The 22,888-nt window shown below is 42.8% G+C and overlaps 1 long non-coding RNA gene across 1 annotated transcript in view; it reads left to right on the top strand.

Moving 5' to 3' along the window:
* Positions 1 to 3,013: 3,013 nt before the first annotated feature.
* Positions 3,014 to 22,888, top strand: part of LOC147011966 (uncharacterized) — a 63,369-nt gene continuing 43,494 nt past the window's right edge. Inside the window, exons 1-2 of the long non-coding RNA XR_015051851.1 lie at positions 3,014 to 7,153; positions 7,989 to 8,099. This is a non-coding gene — a long non-coding RNA (uncharacterized LOC147011966). The remainder of the gene's footprint in view (positions 7,154 to 7,988; positions 8,100 to 22,888) is intronic.

Here is a 22,888-nt window from a genome sequence, read left to right on the forward strand (position 1 = left end):
CAATCGTCCTTTCCCCCTCCCATTTTGTACGCCCCCAGGGCACGCGCTCGGGGCTTCGCAAAGAGCTGACATCAGCACGCGCGTCTGGCGGGAACGAACATCGCGGGATTTTTCGCTCCCCCGTCACTCGAAAAACGTCGCCTTTAAAACCCCATTTCTATCAGCGCCCTTTCGTAACTGAGCTCAAGGTTGCCTTGAGTTTCTCGATCCCCATCCGAGTCGAGTGTACATCTTTACATTCGTCCAACATACGCAGCGACGAGGGGTGTAAAACGCGACGATCGCCATCATTCTCAGGACCTGAAACGTCGCCATGAAGTCGATGATGATGATGATGATGATGATGATGATGTGACGATCGAAATCCCACCCTGATATCGATATCTTCACTGCACGCACCGTGCCCCCTGTTTGGCGATATTTGTGAGATGTAGATGCAGTTCGTGCCTGGTGTCTCCAGCAAGCAACGCAGCCCACGTCACGTGGTCAACATCACGTAGTTCAGTCCCCAAGACAAGAACTATGAGGTCTCACTCTTCATAACAACATGGACATTATAAATTCAGGAGACGACGACAAATCAACAAACGATGAGACACTTGAACCTGCCGACGTCACAACTTCAGAAGTATAATCCGACATTCGTCAAACTCGACCTCAGACTACATGTACGAGCTTAATATGACGTCATTTACCGCCACGCGTCACGTTCAACTGATACACGTCGTAATAGTAATAATGGCTGATTTTCACCACGTGATGAAGTCGTTTCTGCCAAAAGGTTTGAAAAAATGTGTAATTCCTGCGTAAAGATTGTCATTACCCTCTCTGAGTCCCCCCCCCTCGAACGTACGTAATATATAGATAGAAAAACAATATAAACCATTGATGTATTTCAGACGTGCACAGCCGCAAACAGGAATAACTACAAGTCCCAGGAGTGACATTAGCTGCCCATGGCACGCACGCTTCAGATGAGAGGTTGGTTTATTTGATTTGTTGTAGTTGCTAAATGAAGTCATTATTGAAATGACGTTTTTAACTCGTTACCATGGTAACATTGGTGGCAGTACCACAAGGAATGTTTTTTCGGTGTATGGTTCGGGGCAGTTGCAGCAGTCTTAATTAAATTGAATTAAATCAGTCTCATTATCAAGGAAAGGAAACAAAGCCAGGCAAGAGAGTGGGGTGTGCAAGGGGGGGGGGGAAGGGTTGGGAGAGGGGGTTGGGGTTGGTGCAGCAATAGCGAGCCCAGAAAGGAGCGAGGTTAAATATAGCAAAGGATTGAGAGCCTCTCTCATCCTAATCACATATACCCAGGCGCTTGTACTCAGGGACAAAGAGCAGGCAAGAGGGGGCAGTGAAACTGGGAAGGAAGGAGATGGACGAGGAATGGCAGGGAAGAAAATGTTACAAGCACGATCGCATATAACACTTCCATTAAGGGGGTTTATTGATGGCAATATGAGATCACTAAATCTCAACAAGAACCTTCAGAGCCAGTGCTCATGGTACCACTGCAGCCTACATCAGCTGTTTCACCAAACATGATGTGGAGGTGTGTTGAAAAGGGCAGGTATTCTTCCTTCGTTAGGTGTTAGATGCGTGGGGATGATTCACCTGTGCATGACATTGTGATGAACATGCTATTCATCCTGTTGTGTCTGCCATTTTTTTAAACACTGAACATACAACTCCTGATCACCACATCTTATGTAAGCCTGGTGTTGGCTTAATGGTTAGGGTGGTGGGCTTCTGATCCTAGGATCCTGAGTTCATGCTTCTGTGATCAGTGAAATGAGTACCAGTGTATGGGTAATGGAGGGCACTGCATCACTGGCACAGCTGGCTCCCAGAAAATAATGCAACCAGCAGCCACAGGTTGCAGACTCTTCTGAAGTTAAAATATATATAATATATATATATATTAAAAAAATTAAAAATTGATTATCTTACCCTTTTCGATTGGCCTGAAGCTGTATGACTTCCTGCTTGTCAATCTCTGATTTGTGATTGCATCGTGACTTCATGTTAATGAAACGTTCCCCAGGATAGTGAGAAATCTCCCACAAGTATCTTTCCATTGTTGTTGATTGGATACTTTTGTTGTGCACTCGGCTGAAGAAATGACGAAGGGTTAAGGAGAAGCTTTTTCAGATTTCCAACTGAAAAAGGTGGCAGTTGTGCATTTTGTGTTTCATCAAAAGGAAGATATGAGAGCCCACCAAACGAGCTAGCTTGAGATTTTGAAAGTGCCCCTAATTAGGCTTGACCTGACACAATCTGAATGAACGTGGTGGTGGAGTGACCACAAAACTTTACATTATTATGAGGGCATGTTGAAAAATAATGCCTCCTATTATTTTTCTCCAAAATGGGTAAAGGTATTCGAATGAAACAAAGCACGGTCTGCACATTAGTTCTTTCCGCCCCTGAGTGTGAAGTTTTGTGATTCTGACATCAGATGTGATTGGCGGCATACACAAGATTATGATAACAGGCTAGGGTGGTGGGTCCAGCAGGTCAGCCTGGATAGCGCTGCTGATTGATGACCAGAGCATCCCAAACAGATGAAGATGGTAATAACCCTGCCAGGTGGGTAGCGGTTCTGAAGCGGGGTTCAGCTAGGTAGTTTCAGATAGCCAAGGAGATACCCAGAGGAATGGGAAACTTATTGTGAGAAACGTTTCTGTTAAACATGTTGCAGCAGTTAAACATACAACAACATGTTAAACATGTTGTTGTAAACCTGAATGTAGAGATCAGAACGATTAGAATGGATACCTCAAATATTGTTGGACCACACTGTGAGGGAAGGAGGAGGAAGAGACGAAAGAGCAGGTGGAATGTGCGATTTAGGGTGCTGTGGGGGAAGGAGTGCACAGTAGAGGAAGGAGGATTGGGACACATGGCAGTGGGAAGGGTATCGGGGGGGGGGGGAAGGGGAGTGTGGTGTGTGGTTCGGGGGTTGGGGAGGGAGCTCACCGGATGTGTGGCAAGGGGCGGATGAGTGGAATGTGTTGTTGGGGAGAAGAGTGGGGTGTGCACAGCAGTGGGTGTGGGACATGCAACTGTGGGTGTGATACAAGAGGGGTACAGACTGGGAAGTATTTATGGTCGTCATGTCCTGACATTCTCCACAGAATGGACTTCTCATGATTCCCAATTCTGATAAACCAAGACAGATATTGTGACAGGGATGAAGTGAAGGGTTATTGAAAGTTCAGAGGCACAATGGTTGGACCGAGCATTTACGTATTTGACAGATTTTGATAAGAAATTTTGTGAATAAGCGGAAGAGATTGATATGAGAAATAATTTTCTTTCTTTGTATTCAGCACAAGGCTGTGGCGTAACATCATTGGCCGAGTGCATAGCTGTGCAACCAATGCGATGCCCTCTGCTGGTTAGGGCAGAAATTTGGAATTTGTTCATGGTGCCAGCAATAGCTCACCTACTCTTCATGAAGGACACCAAGGGATCTTTAACGTCCACCAAGGAACGCCGGCAGACGGTACACCCGTTTAACAACCATCCAAGGGACAGCACACACATTGATGAATCACCCTGCCTGTGAAACACCGGGATGACAGTTTATAGCTGGGTCGGGATTTGAACCCAGGCTAGACAGCTTCGAGAGGCGAGTGTGTGTACCTCTCGTTCATCCTGCCAGCCTAATAGGTGATGATAAAAGCAATTATACAGAGGAAGGTGAGCAGAGAGTAGATATCAAGATGACCTTCGGGAGGAAGTAACCAGCCCACTGGAACATGAACGATTAACACAACATAAGTACAGAAAGATGTAATAGGACTTAGCGTACAACAATGAATACAAAAGTGGCTTGTAGTGTTTAAACCAATATTCTAAGGGGAGGGAAGAGGGCAGAGAACAGAAATGGGGACAGAAGGAAGGAATTAAACTAGTAACAGGAGCAAGCAACAAAAGCAAGTAAAAGAAAACGCACGGGACTATGAAGGACAGTTATGAACACAATGGACCTTTGACAATGGAAATACTAAGTTACAATGGAGGGCTGAAAATAATCCATGGAGTAGCACTTATCTTGACAGAGGGCAGGAGCAAAGTGGGCCTCGTCTGCACAGCAGGAACCAGAAGTGGGATTATTATGGAAATTATGACGAAAAAGATCAATTTTCCTACAATTTTGGTGGCCGTCTTGGATTTTGCCCCAAGTGAACCCTTTCGCAACTGGGCAAACCTTGAAACATCATTTTGATGTTCAATCAGCAGTGAAATGCAAATTGCAGATTGACAAGAAACTAAGGCAAGAAGGTGTTGTGGACCTTACTCTTATTTATTTTAAAATATAAACTTTAAACTTCATTTCAATGTTTGGAATTTAAATTTCTGAAGCTTGGACGAAAACAAACAATTTGGAGTCTCACTCAACACATGGTAGCAAACACGTGTGGCCTATAGCCACCTGCCAGTCCCGAGAGCCCCGTGAATTACTCTCCCCCTCTAACATTCTACGAATCCAAAGGATGGAGCAGGGCTCCAATTGTTATACCACGTGCCCCCGAATAGACTCTACGAATTCAAAGGCTGAATAGTACAGACTCAAATTGTTATCCCATGTGACACACTCCTAATAGATTGTATTAATTTAAAGGATCAAGAGTCATTGTGGTTGTTATCCCATATGCATGCTGCAAATGCTGATCTCCAATGGGTCTTCATGCTATTCTCCAGATGATAACACGGTCTTTACCTTGAACAGGTATTGAGCGACTGCAGTGGAAACATCTAACATGTTTGATGTCTTTTCATTATTTGATTTATGTTGTATCACTTGTTGAACATGACTTGGTGGGCATCTCTTGTTGCATCACATGTTGCCCGCAGGCAGAACAACCTGAAGAGTTTCTTTTCGTTTTGGGCTGATATTATGTGGAAGTTTCTCTGTAGAAATTTCTATAATGTAGAAGATGATGTAATGTACCATACTCTTTACACAGCGTTTGTGTTGCCGAAGCAGTTTCTTGGCAAGGGTTATACTAGGTTCTTTGCCTTCTTAGGGTTGTTTATCCATGGTGTTATCCTCAGTCCTTTTAAATGCTGAATATCAAACAAGGAAGCAGCATGTTCCATTTTTAAAGTCTTTGGTATGACTCGTACGGGGATGTCCTCCCAGACTCTGAGCGGATGCCCGAACGGCTAACAATTACCCCACCGAGTCTGGTGATGTAGAATAACTAGTTTAATGGCATTAGGCATGGAGAACTCTTGAACAATTGCATAAACTGACGAACAAGATTTTTTTCCTACTTCTTGACATCATCATACTAAAATACACAATTTGGTGTCTGTCTGTCTGTCTGTCTGTATGACCGCAATACATTTGAACGTTACTTCTCCAATCTCAACCAACCTTGACTGGAGGATTAAGGGTCACAGGATGGAGGTTTTTGCGATATAATTTGACCCCTCCCCAAGGGGGTTTTCTGCCTTTGGCAAAATCCGTGTTAAGGTGTATAAATAGCTAATCGTGGCGTTTTTCCAAGGCCACTTCTAATAACAAAAGTAACAACAACACTCATGATAATAGCATAATATTACTAACGCTAACAAAAAAAAACAATGTTAATAACCTGGGGCATGAACTCATGCAACAAAAATCGTTGCATATTTCATGCGCTCCTCAATATCGATTGTACGTACAAATTTTCGTTTAAAATGTTAAAAAATGTCCAGTAATTGCATTTTTCCATGTTTGACCTTTTGACCCTACCACAGCAGGCGGGGCCAAATATGATACTGCTCTTGCACCTCCGTGCCATATGGTGATCACAACTACCACGTTGGTGAATTTCTGCCCAACCGTTTACGAGGAGATCGCATAACAGATGGACAGACGAAGCCAATTACAATATCCCCTCGTATTTTCAAAAAGTTAGGGATAATAATATCCCCCCTCCCCAAATGGTTTTTCCTCCTTGGACAAATGCCGTGTTAATGTGTATAAATAGCTTATCGTGGCGTTTCATGGAGAACCCTACCGGAAGTAAAAAATATTATAAACCACAAACACATATGATTACCTTTTTTAACAGTTGTTACCGTGATGCTGTTTAACAATAAACTGTAAAGTTAGCTGGTTGGTAATGGAACACACCCTGGGTATACTAGTGCAGTAAATGCAGATTTGTGAAAATGCTGTTTATGACCTTTTCATATTTCATACTGGCTCGATACAATGAGCTGTCTGATTTGATGTACCATATTTGATTTGATCTGTCGAAACAGTTTCTTGACCTGGGGTCATGCTGGGCAGTTTGCTATCCCTCTCCCAGCAGCAGTTAGGGCAGGAATTTGTAATTTGTTCAGGGTGCTGGCGATAGCTCGCCTACTCTTCAGGAAGGACACCGTGAGGTCTTTAACATCTGCCAACTAAAGCTGGCAGATGGAACAGCCGTTTAATATCCATCGGTGGGACGGCACACACATTGATGAATCACCCTGTCTGTCAAACAATGGGATGACAGTTTATAGCTGGGTTGGGATTCCAACCCAGACTAGACGGCTTAAAAGCGAATGTTCATAGCTCGAGGCCATCCTATCAGCACAATGAGCTATATGACTATGTAAACTCAAAAGACATTGGTGCCATCTATTAATTACGTATGCACAATGGTGAATTTCTTTTCATCTTTGATGTTTTCCCATTCACATTCTTCCTTTATTCTCTGCCTTTACTTCCATCTCATCCCAATCTTCCTTTCACTATCCTTCACCTCTCTCTGTTTCATCAATTTACACCATTCTCCCTTTTTGTGCTGCAGGAGATGCACAACATTCCTCCTTGACACATTCAATATCCTTTGAAAAATCATCGGACACCCTTTCTCAAGTTGCTTGCACCTGCATATAATTTGCATAACTATGAATGCCAATTTGGGGTGCTGGGTTATCTAGATTCGTTCAGCTTCTGCATTGTAATCTGTTGATTGCAGGTTCAAATCTCGACCCTGCTGGGAAGACATTGGCAAATCACCCAATGCAATTCATTGCCCACAAAGCTGCCCTCGGAGCACCATGAGTTCCTTAAGGGATGGTACTTGGACCTGCAGTGAGGCAGATCACTGATGATGGATGTCAGTAGAAAAGCAATAGTATGCCATCAATACATGTGAGTGGAGCAATGCTTGCTTTAAGTAGAGGAGACATTACATGCTGCAAATGTGTGTAACTTGCACTGTAACCTCTTATATGGGAGATTTTATTTTCTAACTGCGCCCATAGTGCCCCCACGTCACAATAATTCATGCAGTCGATAAGCCACATGACATGCGTTCCACTGAAATAGTCACAATGCATACCTTCCAAAAGGCTTTGTAAATCTTTAATCAGATTGGGCTGGTATCAGTGGCATGAACCACCTCATGTAAAGTCACCAGAGATTTTCAAAATCTCACTGATGCCATCTTGCATCATGTCTTTACAGTGAGTGAGTTTACAGTCCAAATATTCCATTTTGCTTCTTTACGGATTGCCATTGATCATAATATGCTTGGTGTTGACTTAATGGTTAGGGTGGTGGGCTTGGGATCCTAGGTTCCTGAGTTAAAATCCCGCTCAGCTGTTGAATTAATACAAGGTGGGGTTGACTCGGCTTGTCATCCTTCCGAGGTCGGCAAAATAAGTACCAGCATGCTGGTATACTGTGTTGGAGTGGCGACCTGTCCAGGATTGTGTCCAATGGCCAAGGAGACTGCTTAGGCAGCACCAATGCTCTGCATGGAGTATGGTCCCAATGGATGGATGGATGGATGGATTGATTATAATAGGAAAATGTCAATGCCTGCATAAATGGACACATCATATATGATTGAGTTATTTAAACGTGAAGTACAATTTAATTCCATAATGCAAATTTGTTGGAAAAACCTGTTATGCCGCCCAGATTGGAAAAAAAAAAAACGAATTGCAGTTTGGAATTTATGATAAATCTCGTTTGTGTGTAGCATTCGAACTTTCCTGTTTTGGCTTGATTTCGAGAGGATTCTCAAGGAGAAGGTTCACCAGAAGGGGGGTTGCTAGTGGACCACATGCACCCTGTAAACACCTGTGGAGAGGTGGGTGAGGGGGGGTGGGGGTGGTAGTGCAAAATAAAAGTAATCCCATTCTGTGATGAAAAGTGCAATTATTGGACTTGACGACTGCCAGTAACAAGTTTGTCATGTTGGGGAGATATATTAATAACAGCAACAGTGTTGTCCAAAGTTTGTGCACATTTCACTGTTTGTTGTGGAATGAAATTTGGAGATGGTCCCACAATGACATCACAACATTTGACTATGACCTAGTGTCCTAGTGCTTGTTAATTTGGAAGGCTTCACCAGAGTATCTATACTAATAAAAGTGTGTGTGTGTGTGTGTGTGTGTGTGTGTGTGTGTGTGTGTGTGTGTGTGTGTGTGTGTGTGTGTGTGTGTGTGTGTGTGTGTGTGTGTGTGTGTGTGTGTGTGTCCTCCATAACTCCAAAGCTATAAAACCTATCAGCCTGAAACTTTGCATGCAAACTAAGAAAACTCCAAGGAAGTGCAAGATTGAAAATTGGGTGTTTGTGTTAATCAAAACACCCCTTTTGAAGATAATTAATGGCCTTATTTAATTATATCCTTCATCAGGCGATCCTTGGCCACCTTGCTGGGGTCTGAAGGCGTTTCCTGGGTAACCTCGCTGAGGTCTGAAGCTGCCATGTTTTTTGGCCTCGATGTAAGCTCCAGATTTGGAAGTATCAGCAGTTTCGACTCCCCCAAAAAGTGTTGATTTGTCCAATTCGGACATTCCATTGGCATTTCCAGGTGCACAGTTGTATCAAGGGCAATTGGTAATCGCTTGCCAAACCAGGTGTTCCGTTGGAGTGCTTAAGCCATTTCGTGTCCTGATCGGGATTTATAGTCAACAGTTGCTACAGGGTAGAGGTACGTACACAGCACACACGGATGTGGTACATATGGGTAGATTTGGATCTGGACGGACTCTCTGCGGGTGTGTGGACATGACATGCCTGTGACGGGTGCCGTGGTGGTAAAGTTTCATCCCATATCTTATGGAGGTTCTATCAGGTTTTCCTTTGTCCTCGCACCTGTTTCTAAAGCATTTGTTCATCGGATTTGCTCTACAAATGTTATACGTTTCCCTTTGTGAGTTTCAAAGCAAAATATATTCCATTACACCTAATTTCAAAGCCGTTTGCAGTATTAACGTGTTTTCTAAATTACCGAGCCAATTTTTTCCTGGGTTGCCTCCCCAAATAAAAGAGGTATTTGCTTTCTTCTTAAATGATACACACAATTCCGATGAAATTTCATGACAACCTTCATCACCCATGACATACGAAAGTTTGTTCATGACATTAGAAAAATCGTTCATGACATTAAAGAAAATTAGCGCCTCGGAGGGTCTATGGGGAGAGGGGTTTTGCCCGCCAAAATATGCATTTTCTTTCTTCTCAGAAACTACACGCAATTCTGATGAAACTTGACCACCATCTTCACCACCCATAATGTACCAAAGTTTGTTCACGACATCAAAAAATTGGGGTCTAAGGGGTTCTACAGGGGGTGGGGAGGGGGGGAGTGTTGCCCTCCAAAATATGTGTTTGCTTTCGATGTTTGCTTTCCACACACACAATTTCGATGAAACTTGACCACAACCTTCATCACCCGTGATGTACCAAGCTTTGTTCATGGCATTAAAGAAAAATCCAGAGGTATTTACTTTCTTCTCAATTATATATTTTGTGGGTCATCCATGCCTACCAGTGGTTGCCTAGTTATCTTATCCAGCCACTACCAGGTGAGCACCCAGGGGTACTGCCCCTATGTTTAATATCTCTGTGAGGTTATTTGTCATCATTCCTGTAGATCCATCTCTCACTGGTACAACTTTGGCATTCTTCAGCTTCCAGGATCTTCTCACTTCATTCTTGTGGTCTTGGTGTTTGGTCATTTTCTTAATTTCTGCATCGTTTAGTCCAAAATCACTGGTATTAACACCTCAATCAGCAATGCCTTCTTCTCTTTTTCTTGTACCAAAGTATGATATCTCGTCGCAACGATTTGTTCTCGATGTACACGCTCGATGGGATCATCAGTTCGTACGTGAGCGGGAGGTACTTCCATGTTTTCAGTAATCAACTGGGACATCAAAGTTTTTGCAGATGTACCAGTGGATTACATTATAAACTCTGTTGTGTCATTGTGTGTACAGCTGTTCTGACACGAGTTTGTTTTTGTGTGTGTGTGTTCGGTCATTAAGCATAACATATCATTCTCTTTACTAAGCCCACTTCCACCCCTCATCTTTCTCTGTTCTTTTTTTTTTTTCTTTCATACTCACTCTCACTCTCCCCCTCCTCGCATCCCTCCCTCCCACAGTATAGCAACGTTTGTTGAAGTATAGTTCTCCCCACCTCCCCCCTCCCTTCCTCGCTCCTCCCTCATTCCTAATTTCCACTCCTTCCTGCCTCCTCTCTTCCTCTCTCCCTTCCCTCCCTCTCTCAACCCCCTCTCCTGAATACTCCCCCGTCAGCGAAGCGACGTGTTGTATTTGCTTGTATTGAATAAAATAAAATGTAATTTCAAAAGATTGTGCATAAATGCAGTAAGTTACGATCGTTAAATTTACTATACCCCTTGACTAAAGCTGAAAGTTAGTGGCTTGAAGTGCAAGTTTCAACATCTCGGAACCGATATTAAGTTACAATTCATCACATGTTAACATATATTTTGTTAAAGGGTACATTTGAAACGAGTTTTACAAATCTATAGTTTTGCTCATTGTGCAGAGAGTTGGGGTTGGGGTGGGGGGGGGGCAGTGTACTCTATGGAGCCTTCCAACTCATGCACTAACTTCTAAAAGGGTGACAATAATGACAGAAAAGTGAATTATTATCACTTTCTTAGAATAGATAGGCATGTACGACAGAAAGATCATGAACAATACCAGAACAAAGACGTTTTAAGAGGAACATTCAAAAATAAATGCAAAGAAGGTCTTAAAAGAAAGTTTGTTTGAATGAAGAACCAACAAAGGAGGATCAAAAGGAGAAATGAATTCACTTGCATACACAGATGTCAGTTCCATAAGTTAGACATTTGTTTGCATTATTAATGTATAATTGGATAATACTCCCAGATTTGTTAGCCAGGTATCTTATTGCCTCGCATGCGTAATGCAGAGTGGGGTTAACCAATCGGTTCACTCTGACTGTCTATCAATCTATTTCTATGATCGAGGAACTACTTAATTTCAATTTAATTCTATATTTTGAACACTGCAGAACATGAATGGGAACACCAACATGAGGTTCAGCAAGTACTTTGGCTCTGAATTTGGAAAATTGTGCGAAGTCTCGTCCCGAGTGCGCATGCATACACGGTACAGCAATCGTTTCAATCGGTCTGTCTGTTTGGCAATCAAAACAAAATTGAAAAACATTCCAAACAAGATACTGTTTTTAGGGACATCATAATGGACATTTTTTAAAAAGCAGACACAATCAGGAATTGAACCAGACAAGACAGCTCAAGGGCAGTGCACTACCTGTGAGCTCTGTCAGCTCATGCTTGCTCCACTGAGCCAAATTCGATTTATGCAACATTGCATTTGCCATGTTTCCGCTGAACAGATGGTGTCAAAAGTGGTTATATAAAGCCATTAAATATGGTGAATTATTTGTCCTTGCCAGAAACTCTGTTAAACACGTGACTAACTCAGTATATGTGTCGTCCCTGTTGTGAACCCTTAATGCTGTGCATGTTTCAACCACATGATCAATATTCACAAAGCTCCTTGATTAAAATATTTTTCTATGTATTATCAAGGTTCATGGAAAGGCATATATATTATATGTATGTGTATGTATATATATATATATATATATATATATATATATATATATATATATATATATATATATATATATATATATTGTTGTGGATATGGCTCTGAGGTTAATATAATGTCTATTGTGGTATACTTATTCCCATGTTGAGTGTTTTGAGTAAGAGTAAACTGACTAAATATTATGGTGGATTTCTGCATCCCTATTTCGTATAGCAAGACACGTGGAACCCCTCGTGTGTTTCAAAATAAATTGCATCCCATTTGACCCTCATTTCATGTTTGTACCTTTGTTTGACTGTTAAATGTGAATTGAAAGGGGTTCGTTAGGCCATAAAGCACAAGTTTAGGCAGGAAATGGGGATTGTACAGGCCCGATTACCAAAGGACAAGAGAGTCAGTTTGGTTCACGGTAAGCTCTGCCCCCGGTCTGGGTTCGGACAAATGACAGGTGAGGGGCGAAGTGCATCACGGCGTGAGCTGGGGGGCAGAGATTATAAAGGCGCGCATGGCAGGGGGAAACCAGGAGGTGCCCAAGAGAGATATTGGGGAGAGCTTTGTGCGATTGTTGTGGCAGGCTGTACTTAGCTGCACCTGGATGGATTTGAGGGTTGTGGAGTAGCGGCTGAAACCCGAATCCTATCCAGCTTCCTAATAATGATGACTCCATGTCTTTGCTATTTACTTCTTCGGGTTTCTTCTTGGTCTTCCGTTTCACTCTATTGAGACTGAGAGGGAAGCCAAGTCCTGCCTTTCCGTGTTAGCGTCACCACCCCCCCCCGCCCCCCACCTCACCACGGCATGTCTCTCCTCCTGCTTGCCGCATTGAGAGCTGATCACAGGCCCAGATATTTGCCGCTATTGCTCCTCCAACTACACATGAGTTTAAGCTTAGCTAACTCTGCTATGATGTTGCAATATCCTGTCTGCAGTCGTGTGTGTCTGAGGGCAAAGGCATAGTTAAATAAGGACCTGAGTACTGTCAATGATCTGTTCCGTGGGGCGTGTATTTGATTAGGGATAATTATCTGGATTATATATTTTATTTTTGAATGCGATCACTGTTGTATATACGTGCTTTTCTGCACCACACAAATACACCTGTTGAACTTGACTTGGCCTCGACTCATCCTTCTCGCTCACAATGGTGCCACATGGTGGTTCTGGGGGAAACTGCTTGAGATAGAGATTGGTACGGTCACGAACAGCTAAGGGACCAGAGACACGGGACTCTGGTAGCTCGGCCAGACAATAAGATCTGTCCCGTGTCAGCCCCGACACGTGACTCACCCAACACAGAGATTCCATTCAGTATGGTAACATGACCTTGGGCACGAGGATCCGTCCGGGAATCTCTGCAGTGGGGGATGGACATGGTCGCTGCGCACCCAAGGAGTTCGGACCGTAGCTATCTGGACGGACCGGGTGACCGTAACATTGGTGTCATTGAGTGGAATTAGACCTGAGGTAGGGTTGCCATAACGTCCGGTTTTTCCTGACCAAGTCCTCATTTTCTGTCCTTAAATCTGTGGCCAGTTGGGTTTTTTTTAATATCTAAAAATGTCTGGGATTTCCCCATTTTTTTTGCTTTTGCATTTTAAAGAATAAATTTTCAGATTTGTGATACTTTTTTGACCTTATTTAAATGGTGAAACAATTTTTTTGTACATTTTCTTACGGTGATAAAATGTGGTGATCCAATGTTTGGACCGGGATAGTTTGGCACAAGTTTGTACTACTCCGTCATGGTGTAATGGACGGGTTCGAACATCGACACATGCATTCACTTCCTATCCAACCTCGGTGTGTGTGTGTGTGTGTGTGTGTGTGTGTGTGTGTGTGTGTGTGTGTGTGTGTGTGTGTGTGTGTGTGTGTGAAGGTGTGAGAGAGAGATATTTAAAGGAGAGACAGACAGACAGACACTCTGACTCTGTTTGAGTCCAGTGGCGTGTTCAGTCTGACAGTCCACGATTCAGTGTCATTTCTGAGTCCGTACCATACACACTTGTTTAATTTTCTTCTCGAGCTCTTTACAATGCCAAAACGAAAGTGTACATTCACTGCAGAACTAAAGACAAAATCTCATTTTTTAAAAAGTGGTCGAGAAGAATGGTAAGCTGAGTGCTTTATATGTCGAGCTGGTATGCACGTCTCTGTAGTAAATAAAGGTGCTATATTGATTTACAATCTCACGTGGACTCGGACAAGCACAATACTGCATTAATATTTCAGTATTTCAACTGGAAGAATGGCAGTTTGCAATCAAAATTAATTGAGGTCCAGAACACACCGAATGAGTACCGATACAATTGCTCAATATGTCAAGGAAACTCTTGAAGTGTCCTCTTTTTTTTGGAGTGTCCCTCTCCAGTGTCCTCTTTTTTTTTTTTTGGAGTGTCCCTCTCCAGAGTGTCCTCTTTTTTTTTGGAGTGTCCCTCTCCAGAGTGTCCTCTTTTTTTTGAAGTGTCCCTCTCCAGAGTGTCCTCTTTTTTTTTCAGTGTCCCTCAACAGAGTTTCCTATTTTTTTGAAAGTTCCAATATGGTAACCTTATTTGAGATATGAGATCTCGTGCCTCAAAGCAAGATTGCAGAGCAAAAAGTTCAGGCAGCGAAAAATTTTGTTTGGAGCTCACCATGATGTTAAGTCGGGGTGAGCAGGATCAGGCTAGATGCCACCACCACCCAAACAGATATTGTACAGTGCTGGCTGGATGCTGGTGCAATCCAAAACAGACATTGTAGAGGAGGGACCTCTGGAGGACACAGTGGAGTTATTCGGACTGCCTGGTAGCACTTCCCCATCAGCTAATTTGGTGCCCCCGAATGAATCAGCAATGTGAGGTAGCAGGCCAGTGTCACTACAGCAACAGGGAGATGACCAGGGGACAATGACTATGCTGGAACAAATGATGAGGGACATGAAGGCAGGACAGTCTGAGACGAGGGTTATTGGCAACAAGCAGGACAGGTTGAGTGCAGAGTCGAGTGGACAAATTGACACTGTTCGAGGGAAGCAGTGACAAATGACGGAGAAAATGGACACCATGGTGGGAGATGGGGCATGTGTTAGAGGTTGGCTGGTGAGGCGAGATTGGTAGCAGGGTTTAAAGGCACAGCAATGGGAGTAGCAGAGAAAGGGGGAATAGTCCGGCAGATATATGGGAATGGATTGTGCCTTTGATGATACAAGCATGAGCTTTGGCACACTGTTAGAGCATGCCCTAAGGAAGATATTTAGCTATAGGGCCATCGCAGAATTGTCCTGTGGCCAAAATGGCCACCACCGGTTGTAATTTTACCAGTAGCTCAGGATCTAGACTACCTAGGATATTGATTCTGGTGGCTAATCGTACATTTTCAATGATGAGGAATGCAGTGGTACTATTTACAACATGCTATAACTACTCTAACAACTACCTAACTACATATATCTAGCTTTCAGGGAAATAAATAATAGTAAAATTATAAACACATTTAATATTGGTGGAGTTATACATGTATATGTTTTGAAACTGTGACATATTCATGAGAGTACAATGTAGTCTTCGCAATGTTTCCTTTATAATATTTGGTAGTTTATTTATACTAGTGCGTGCCCGTACGTGCAAAAAAAAAAAAATTCAAACCGCGTGCCAGAAACAACAACCAAACAGGCTGTTCCTTCGCTCTCGCGTGCCCGTACGTGCGTGGCCATACGTGTGTGGCCGTACGTGCAAAAAAAAAAAATAAAACTTTCAAACCGTGTGCCAGAAACAACAACCACACAGGCCGTTCCTTCGCTCTCGCATGCCCATATGTGCGTGGCCGTATGTGCAAAAAAAAAATAAATAAACTTTCAAACAAACACAGTCCGTTCATTCGCTCTCATAAACGATGACTGGAATGGGGCATTGCGTTTATCTATAAATGCACATAAGAAATCGAGAAATTATTATTATACAGTAAGCCATCACTATCCGGAAGTCCGTACATTGTAACCCGTAATGGGGAACGCGCTCCTTACCCATTGGCCACGCCTACGCAGCAACGTGTCCTGTCATTGGTTGGTAAATAAATGGCCATAACTTTGGAACCACTTGTCCCATTAATATCAAACCTTGAAAAGGCACATCCTCAGGTCCCCAGCAATATACCTGGCAAGTTTCAATTAGATCGGACCAGTGGTTGTCGAGAAACAGCGGTCACAGACACACACACACACACACACACACACAGACACACACACAGACACACAGACACACACACACAAACACAGAGATTGCTGGAATTATAGAGAGATAAGCACACAGTTCATGAGATTATGCTGTATCTTGCAAATCAATGGTGCATGTCCCATTGTTGTTTGACATGTTAGTGGTGAGGGCAAGTCTACGACAGTCCTTCCATTATTAAACAGGTTCGGCCTTCCATGGTAATATTACAGGTTTTCAATGAAATGTAATGTTAGTTTCGAGAACACAGTCCACCACAGTGGCAAAGGGCGGTGCACTGAAGTGCTGCCTTGACACATTTGCACTGTCCTCTGCACCCCTTTTTGCATCCACAGCGAATGAGTTCTCGACAGGCCTGGGTCGCTTCTGGCAGTGTGGTCCAGTGAACTTCCCATCCACCTGTGTCCTTCTTCTTCCACCCCCAGTCACCTGGGGATAGGAGTTCCGGGACTGCAACCATCATCTGTCCCCAGCAGTGACCAGCTTGATAGGCAGCCCTCTTTGTGTGCTGAATCAGTGCTGCTTGTGTTGGAGGGAGTCCTTCAATGTCCCTTCCTTTCTGGGTGAACAGCTGATTGCGTGCCTGATTGACTGATTCCAGGCTGCGAGTGCGGTCATAGAGCAATACCACGAATTGCTCCAGAGACTCCATCCAGTTGTCTATGGTGTCTGGGGTGGCAGCCAAGGCACAGAAGGCTCTCGTGACGTCATCAAAGGTGAGATGATCAAAGCTCTGGCTTTATGAACTGCATCATTGTCATCATCGTGCTCACATGCTTTCCCTAATGCAGCACCAACATCCTCATTGCACACGAGCACCACATCACGACCTTGCTTGTGAGCGTCCATGTCTTGGAAGTAACCCAATGTTCTGTTCTTGAGTTTAGTGGAGTGTACACGCCCCGTCACGCGTGTCCCCAGTTGTTCCAGCCTGGTACTGTACAGATCCACCAAGTCTGTTAATTTGAACACTGGTGCAACCATATTGTCCATGCGCACTTCCTCAATATAGGTGACAAGTCCAGCGAATGCAATTCCATGGTTAACAGTGTCTACATTAGATTCTTGTGCCTTTGTGTCCCTCACTTTATTGTACAGAGAGGCAAGACACTGAGCATAGTACTTAGCCTCTTGGGCAATGAGATCTCCAAAACTGAGTTTGGATAGGAGGTGTTTGTCCTGTAGTTTGAGGGCACACTGCCTCACACGAATGTCAAGTTCGAATGTTGATGCATTATGCAAAGCATCTCTTGCTGCAGATTTGCCACAGAAGAAGCATGTCTCTGTTGAATGAGTTTCATGTTCAATGCTCTGATGGGTGAACTTGTGGGTTTCTGGGTCATCATCGTGGTGCGTTTTCCTCTTTTTAGCCCTCTGAAGTTTTGTTTTGTTATACTGCAGTCTGCAGGAGTCATGCCATTTGGCTTTGTGAACCTGGAATGCTGCCTCGATGCCCTGATCCTCATCCAGTTGTGACAGTTTTGGTGTTCTTGCCAGGCAACTGATCTTGTCGAATGCTACAAGATGCTCAGCTATGGTCCTGTATTCTTCCCCATCTGTGCCACGTGCTGAATTATATGGACATGTCAGCATCTCATCTGTGTCTTCCTGACACAGAACACATTTGTTCCAGTCTGTGGTCGGGCACTGTTTACCTGATGAGCTAGGCTCATCAGGGTCCACCATCTTGTATAGTTTGGCCATTGTCCCTATGCACTATGCTACTTTAGAACAGTATCTACTAGTTGTAATATGAGAACAGTATGTACTAGGTATACCACCACCACTCTACCATAAGCTGAAATCTCCAGGAAAATATGTTGGCTGCCACCACAGTCACAGTCCAGGTCAACTGAAAGCATACAGATATACATGCAGATTAGGCGTTGTTACTAGGTGTACACAAGTACACAAAAGCTGTACTAACAACATAGATTATCATTGTGACGTTATTATGATGTTCTGTGTGAATATGCAGCAAAATATACGAATACACATAAACATAATTATGAGGTCAGCACACAACTCGTGGGCTGATTCTGAAATTCTGGAAAATGTGCATAACTCGGCTAATATTTCATGGTTTTCCTATTATTTAATTCCCTGAATGCTAGATATATGTAGTTTGGTAGTTGCTAGCATGTTATAAATAGTACCACTGCATTCCTCATCCTTGAAAATGTACGATTAGCCACCAGAATCAATATCCTAGCTGGTCTAGAACCTGAGAAACTGGTAAAATAACTGGTGGCGGCCATTTTGGCCACAGGACAATTCTGCAATGGCCCTATAGCTAAATATCTTCCTTGGGGCATGATCTAAGTGTGCCAAAGTTCATGCTTGTATAAGCAAAGGCACAATTCCCCCAAATATTTCACTTTTCTGCCGGACTTAGGAGTAGAGTACAAAAAAAACAGAGCCATGACAGGTAACAAGAAGACTAAATGCAACAGAGTGAGGACGGGAGACAGAGTGAGGTAAAACAGAAATTGTTGAAAGTAAAAGTGACTTTTAATGAGAGATAGAGGTCGTGAGTCGGTTAGGTGGAGCATCAGTGGAACAGAGTACAGGAAGGGAGGATGTTGAGGCACGTGCGGGGCATGCGTGACCCACAGGAGGCACGAGAATCCAAACCAGAGGAACTGATGGTGCAGGATGATCGTGAGGTGCAGTCGGCAGCCACACCAATCAGGTATGTGGAAAGCACACATGCAAATGGTACAATGGGGAGATTGGGGACTTTTTGTGCAAAGGGAGTTTTTGAGGGAGATTTCACCATTTATTCGTCTCAGGGGGGTGGGAAGACAAAGCACCAGAAAGGGCCTCGGTTTCCACAGCGTCAAGCTGCGTAAGATGTGAGGCAGGGGAGCCGGCCCAGACGGGAGAGCAATACCTCATCAAGTTGTGGATGAAGTCCTTGTCAGTGGATAGAAGTTCAGGTGTGTCAAGGAAGGACTTTGTATGATGCAGGATGACCATTTGGTCACTGGCTTTGGAGCCCAAATTTGATAAGTGGTTTGCCCAAGAAAGATTATGGCGAAATAAATTAATTTACATTTACAATTAGTTATAAAAATGGAAATTAGATGGGCACTTTGTGGAACAGGGCGTTTCTCTAGGTTGTGCAAATGAAATTTTAATTGAAATTAATAAAACCTTCCAAATTGTAATACATACACCCACATATATATATATATATATATATATATATATATATATATATATATATATATATATATATATATATATATATATATATATATAAAAAACATAAATCGAGGGAAATATAACTCCAGAAAGAACAAACCTAGTAAGTTCCTTTAATGAGAAACAAACATGCAAAGTGACAGGACACGAATTTGGCACATTACTGAAGAATGGCACACAAGAGAGAGACAGAGACAGAGACAGAGACAGAGACAGACATATATTGAGTTTTGTGCAATGGAAGCACAAACACAAGCTATTCGTATGTTACACTGATTCAAAATATCATCAGCAATTCACCATATTGTGGCAAATTAATAACAATTATTATTTCTCAATATAATTACAGTTTCATGATAACTTACGATTTGAGGATGGATTAACTCACCAGGATGTGAAATTCTTCGTCTGAATATAGAAGAGCTCATAGTCCATAATTTGCTTGTGTCGGAAGCACCGCGTCTGCTTTACCTTTTACTATGACAAATTGGACCAGGTGATGCAAGCCGTTGGCAGAGCATCGTGTTTGAAGATCGGCTTCGAGCCTTAGACCATGATCGGATAGCTGTACAGCCATCAATCGATTCATGGACGTGTGAACAGATGCTGCAGGCGATTCAATTTCCAGAGTAAACCACCTTGACTCGTGGCATGATGGCGAACATGATTGTGTGCATGATATTGTATTAACATATCTGCTGTGCTTCTTTCAATGGTTCAGTATTTTCAGGACAGCTTTATTACCTCCACCACCAAAAGTGGATGGAGGTTAAGTTTTCACCCCTATCTGCCCATTTGTCTGTCTGTTTGTTACTTGTGGAAATGGAAGGTTTTTCAAGTATATTGGTCAGTCGATTTTGTTATTCTGCTTGTCTGTCACTTGCCGACAGGTCACAATTCTAAACCGATCATCATGAAACTTTATCAAGCTGTAGAGGTAGTCTCAACTGAGAAGCCTATTGATTTTGAGGTCAAAAGTCATCTTGAGGTCAAATTTCTAAAATCGTCATTTTTTATCCGATTGACTTGAAATTTGAACAAGATTTGCATATTGCGGTTTGGGAAACCAACTATTTTTGAGGTCAAAAGGTCAAAGGTCAATAAGGTCAAACTTCTAAAATCATCAATTTTTATCTGAAAAATCGTCAATTTTCATCTTATTAACTTGAAAGTTGAACAGGATTTGCAGAGTGCATCACTGAATTTGGAAAGCAACTATTTTTGAGGTCAAAAAGTCAAGGGTCAACTCGAGGTCAAACTTCTAAAATCATCAATTTCAAACTGAAAAAGAATCAATTTTCATCCGATTGACATGAGCTTTAATTAATCTTGTCAATTTTAATCTTCATGAAATGGACAATTTGGTGTAGCTATCCATGGCAACCTTTGGAGAGGGGGGGGTGGATTTTGCAAGTATCATGCTCTGCATGACGACATCTTTTACTTGTTCTGTTTGTCTGTTTGTGGCCTGCAGATCACAATTATAAACCAATCATCATGAAACTTCACCACATGGTAGAATTCATCACAAGCAAGAAGCCTTTTGTTTTTGAGGTCAAAAGATCAACAAATGCCAAAGGTCAACAACTTTGTCAAATTTTTTAAATCCTCAATTTTCATCTGATTGACTTGAAATTTGAACAGGATTTGCATATTAGGTCACTGAATTCAACCACAAATTCCTTTTTAAGGCCAAATTTGTTTTATGGATTTCACAAATACATGATATCTTTGCATGATATCTTTCTTGTTTGTTTATGAACAAAATATCTCAAAAGGTTGTGGACATGTTTGGACGGAATTTGATGGAGAGCTTGGGTATGTGACAAGGATGAAATGATTCGACTTTGGTGAAGATCCGGATCTGGATCTGGATCCGAGAATTTTTAAAGTGATTTTTCCCCATTGAGTAATATGGCTAAAACAACATAGAGCAGGATATCTCAAAAGGTTGTGGACGAATTCGGACGAAACTTGGCTGAGTTGTTTCGGTGACAAGAACAAGCTGATTAAATTTTAGTTCAGGTCCAAATCCAGATCCGGCCTATCAGTGGAATGCAAAACGAAAACTAATAAGCCTGGTGGAGGTATGCGCTCTACCGAGTGCCCTTCTAGTTGTAGAAATGTCAGTGTACCTATCCAGAGAATGTTGCTTCTGCCTCCACTGACAACAATGAAGCCATTATTGCAACAATGGATGAAATCAACAAGACATTGTTTGCTGAACTATCGCGAGAAGCAAAGAAAAGCTGATGTTTCAGACGTTAACCCTTCATTACTCCGATGAAGGGTTAATGGCTGAAGCATCAGCTTCTCTTTGTTTCCCATGGCAGTTACCACACCTCGATCAGCGTCCTGTTGATTTCATCCATTGCTCTACTTCTCTGCGGACGCAGATCAGCACTCGGCCTTTGCCAACACTATTTATTCATTCTATATTATTATTGAAACACTTCCATTATGATATGCCTGGTGTTGGCTTAATGGTTCGAGTGGTGGGCTTGGGATCTTATGGTCCTAAGTTCAAATCCCGCTCGGCTGTTGAATTAATACCAGGTGGGGTTAACTCTGCCTGTCATCCTTCGGAGGTCAGCAAAATTAGTGCCAGCATGCTGGTATCCTGTGTTGGAGTGGTGACTAAGCACAGAAAGAGCAGTAGGTACAAGACCAGAAAGGAGGTGGTAGAAGACAGAGAGATCACTGACCTGCTTAATCGCAGGAGTTTCCACGGTGTCAAGCTTGAGGAAGATGTTGGGTAGGGTAGCCAGCCCAGAGAGGAGAGCAGTCCTCCATCAAACTGTGGATGAAGGCCTTGTAGGTGGATAGGAGTTCAGGTGTACCAAGGAAGGAGTTTGTATGATGGAGGATGCCCAGTCGGCGGTCTGTGATTTTTTTCAAAGTCTGAAGAGAGGAAGAGGCTGCTGCTTGCCTATCTGTAGGATGAGGGATGTCACAGCAGAGGGTAGAGTCATCGGTCAATCGACAAAGGGGATTTTCCAGAATCAGGGAGTCTTGGGGGTCTTAAAGAGTGTTGTATGTCTAAAGGATATTAGGGGTCTCAAAGAGTCTTTTGAGTCTTAGGGTTTGAATTGTTTTTTCAATTACAGTATATGTAATTAAGACATAGTCATGTCCTCTGCGAACGAACAAACAAACAAACAGACAAACACACCCAAATGCAATACCCCCTCCTCTGGTGAGGGTAATTAAGAGGTTCAATTGGACAACAATGCAACATCTCGTGAGATGATTGAATCTCGTGATATGTGATGGACATACAAACAGATTATGTTTTTAGTTAATTAGCTAATGGTCTCACCATCTGGTGAGAAATTTAAAAAAGGACTCCATGAGTTTTTCTCCATGAGCATCGACGTCATGAATCATCATGCCTAGCTTCCAAATGATCCGATGAGCCACCTCGGAGGAGTAAGGGGGGGGGGGTGAAAAAACGAACAAATGTTCATGGACCCATTGTTGGAAGGACTGAATGATTGAATGACATCTTTATGGCTTTAACAGATCTCCCCTACTTCGTCGTAGATGAGCTAAAAACGAGTACCAATGGCCTGGAGAGGAGTACGGAATGTGAAAG

Source organism: Eptatretus burgeri, chromosome 15 (genome assembly GCF_056783735.1).
Source record: "Eptatretus burgeri isolate ZD-2024b chromosome 15, Ebu_testis_v1, whole genome shotgun sequence".
Classification (NCBI taxonomy): domain Eukaryota; kingdom Metazoa; phylum Chordata; class Myxini; order Myxiniformes; family Myxinidae; genus Eptatretus; species Eptatretus burgeri.